The 3670-nt window shown below is 44.6% G+C and overlaps 1 protein-coding gene across 1 annotated transcript in view; it reads left to right on the top strand.

Annotated features, from left to right (window-relative positions):
- Window positions 1-854: 854 nt before the first annotated feature.
- LOC118738714 overlaps window positions 855-3670 on the top strand; it is a 25417-nt gene continuing 22601 nt past the window's right edge. The window contains exon 1 of the mRNA XM_036469641.1: window positions 855-886. The gene's annotated coding sequence lies outside the window, so the exon portion shown is untranslated. The remainder of the gene's footprint in view (window positions 887-3670) is intronic.

The following is a 3670-nucleotide window of genomic DNA, read 5'->3' on the forward strand; positions in this document are numbered from 1 at the left end:
ATTAAGTTAAAAAATTTTTGGAGTGAGTGACTGTCTGAAGAAGAAAACCAGGGAAGAGCGATACGCGGTTTAGGTATCCTTAGCAAAGATAGGCCAATTACTCGTAGCATTTCACGTGCTCTAGAGAACCTGGTTGTCGGTTCTTTTTTTAACTAAATTGATACGGGGATTGAACGTCCGGTAGATTTCGTTCCCTCGGACTTTTTCAATAGATGCGCCAGTAGAATTTTTGGTACGATTAACACTGAGCACCTTGTCCATAACAAACGAAATATCGATCGGATAGTCAAACAATAACATCATTAGTTTTTCTCGAAAACTTGATTTATTGTGCCAAATGTTGGAAGGTAGTGTTGTAGGAGCTGGGAGGAACGATGACTTTGTGGAAGGTGAACCACCCCGGGACTCGGTAGCTGTGACTAGTATCGAGCAACTGAGCCGTCTAATGGCAATGATGGCGCATCAGAACGATATGATGTCGCAGTGTATGAATGAGGTAAGGCACATGAGGGACAATGTTTCGAACCTCAGCGGCCGAGTAGCCGAAATGAAGACGTCCGCGCATGCACTGGGTCATCGTTCCAACGCAGCATCAACTCCGGAGAATAGAGGACGTGGAGACAACGCCAGGAATTGTGCTGATGAACACGTTGATGACAGAAGTACGGAGATGGCTAGTTAGGACACGCGAGAGCCACCGAGATGGAAGAAAATTGACCTCGAGAAGTGGCACATAAAGTTTGATGGCACAGGCAAAGGGATAAGTGTGGAGAGCTTTATCTTTCGCGTCGAAAAATTAAGTGAGCAGAACAACATCTCTTTCTTCCAGCTTTTCACGGACTTTCACTGTCTGGTTTCCGGCGGCGCCTTGAAGTGGTATTGGCAGGTGCTCGAGGACCATGCTGATAGTCCCGACTTTGGATATTTTGAGCTGAAGGCGGAACTGCTAAACCACTTCAAGACTGCTGAGTCCGACTATGAAATCATCCGTGAAATCACGGAACGAAAGCAGATGCCGAATGAGAGTTTCGACGAATTTTATAGCGAAATACACAACATGACTTTCAGACTCCGCAAAAAGATCCCTGAGAAAGAGATGGTGGGCATAATTAGAGGTAACCTCAAATCCTACATAGCAAACTCGACGTTCGCGTCCAAGATGGAAACGCAGGCAGAGCTGAAAGCGGAGTGCAAAAGGGCAGAGAAAGTGATAAAATAAGACTAGAGCAGATAGGAGAGAATAGAGTAGAAGCCTTTGATAGGAACCACATTAGTAGGAAACCACAACACGTCGTCCCAGTGAAAGTTTGCGATGGTACGTCGGCATCCACGTCTATTTGTCCTAATGTCCAAGTCTACTGTGAAATCCTTTTGTCCTTCGCCCTTCCATTTGATGTTGTGTTTCGCGTGTGGCATGCCGGTGGATCACTTTGCTAAAAACCCGGCCAAAGCCCAAAAAGAAACTAAATGTAAGTCCTCGTTCCAAAATATGGCGTGTTTTGCTTGTGGTAGTGACTCGTCCTTTTGTGTCTTCAAAAATGATAAGTGAAACTCCAAACTGGCGGAGATAACCGGGGGTTTCAGCCAGGAGACGGGCAACCCGGAAGTGAGGAAGTAAAGATATTGAAGAGAGAAAAGGAAAATGAAACTAAAGTAAATAATGAAATAGTAGGGAAACCGGAAATAAAAAGTTTACATCAGCGTAAACTAGAATACGAAGAGGCGCGTAGAAGAATATTTTGCGAAGAGATAGTCAGTAAGAAGAAAAGCAGGAATTTTAGGAAAATAGCCAAGATGAGGGAAAAGAAAAGAAACTTTAAGAGAATATATAATAAAATAATTTCAACAATAGTCACTGTTAAGGGAGATAACCGATTCTTTGCCAAGACTAAAATTGGGGAGGTGCTAGCGCTTTTGGACTCGGGGCAGGAGCTAGCTGCCTGGACAAGAACGCGAGTATGCTACTGGGGGGTAATGAGGACGGAATTCTGCCGATTAAGGGCCAAAATATCAGAACTGCCAATGGTGAGGAGACCGCAGTAATAGGGGCCATCAAGCTACCACTGTTGTGGATAGTGCTACAAGAGAGCTAGAGTTTTTAATAGTGCCTGGGCTACAACAACAGGGGTATTTAGGAGTCGACTTCTGGCAAACCTATATAATGAGTGTTGTGAACAAAGGGATGAATGTGAGTGCGGATGGTGCTAGGGTTGCTGAACTCGTTCCCGCCGATGGTGACCTGTCCTTCGACGCCGTGCAGCACTTACTCACATTAGAACAATCCAACGCGTTAGAGTGGGTGAGATCACAATTCCCCTCATTTGCGGTATCAGGGTTAGGTCGGACAGAGTTAGAAGAACATTTCATTGAGGTCACTGACGAGAATTTGAGATTGAGCACCGAAAGGGCACGCAAAATGTCGTCCCGGATACGCTGTCCAGAATGAATATGGACGAAATAAAAGTAAGCGACAGAGTAATCGACGTATGCCTCGAATCTCCATGTTTTGCATCTGAAGAGTATGAAGAGCTGATAAGGACAGTAACTGAAAACAAAGACAGACTTCCTGACCTGTGCGTATCGGACGGCTACGTTCACCGGCGAGCACAGTTTGACAGGGGAGACGAGCTTCAAGCGGACCAAGCCTGGAAGCTTTGGGTTCCGTCGGAGTTGCGACCGGGGTTGGTTGAGTCTTCTCACGGCTCGCCTTCTGCTGGGCACGGTGGCATCCACAAAACCTTGGCACGTCTGCGCGAAAAATACTACTGGCCAGGAATGGTAGCCGATGTATGCGCACACATAAAAGAATGTGAAGTGTGTAAAACAAACAAAGCATTAAATGTTTTCAAGAGACCGCTAATGGGCAAACAACATGTAACAGAACGACCTTTTCAGCGTTTGTTTATAGATTTTATAGGTCCGTTTCCTCGTACTTGTGATGGTAATGTGTATGTCTAGATCATTTGTCGAAATTCGTCTGTTTAAAACCAATGCGTAAGGCAACTTCAGCTAAAGTCATACAATTTTTAGAAAGAGATGTTTTCCACGTATTCGGCGTACCCGAATACGTACCCTCCGATAACGGAAAACAATTTGTGTCTGACATGTTTAGCAAGTTCCTGGAGAAATACAGCACAAAACACATTAAAACAGCGTTCTACTCACCTCAGGGAAACGTTTCTGAGAGGGTCAACCGATCTGTATTACAGATAATCAGGTCATTTATCAAAGAAAAGCAGAGAAACTGGGACAAGCATGTCAGCGACGCGGCCTTTGCACTTCGCAGTATTGCACACTCAGCAATCAATATATCGCCGTACCACGCCACTTTCGGTATGCCTATGATACAGCATGCTGCATCATATGAGCTATACCGAAAGCTGGGCGCCTTGAGAGACAGTGATTGCGAGGTGGCGGTAAAGAGCTGAAGTTAGCCCATGAAAGGAGCACAAAGTGTTATAATACTAGGAGTAGAGGTATAAAATTTAAGATTGGACAAGTGGTATATCGCCGAAACTTTAAACAAAGCTCGCAAATTGAAAATTACAATGCTAAGTTAGCGCCGAAACATATAAAATGTATCGTTTTAAGCATTATCGGAAATTCTATGTATGAGCTCGGTGATAGTAGTGGGAAAAGGATCGGCATATACCACGCTAAAGACATTTTT

Source organism: Rhagoletis pomonella, unplaced genomic scaffold, assembly GCF_013731165.1.
Source record: "Rhagoletis pomonella isolate Grant_MI unplaced genomic scaffold, Rhpom_1.0 Rhpom_scaffold_00005, whole genome shotgun sequence".
Lineage (NCBI taxonomy): Eukaryota > Metazoa > Arthropoda > Insecta > Diptera > Tephritidae > Rhagoletis > Rhagoletis pomonella.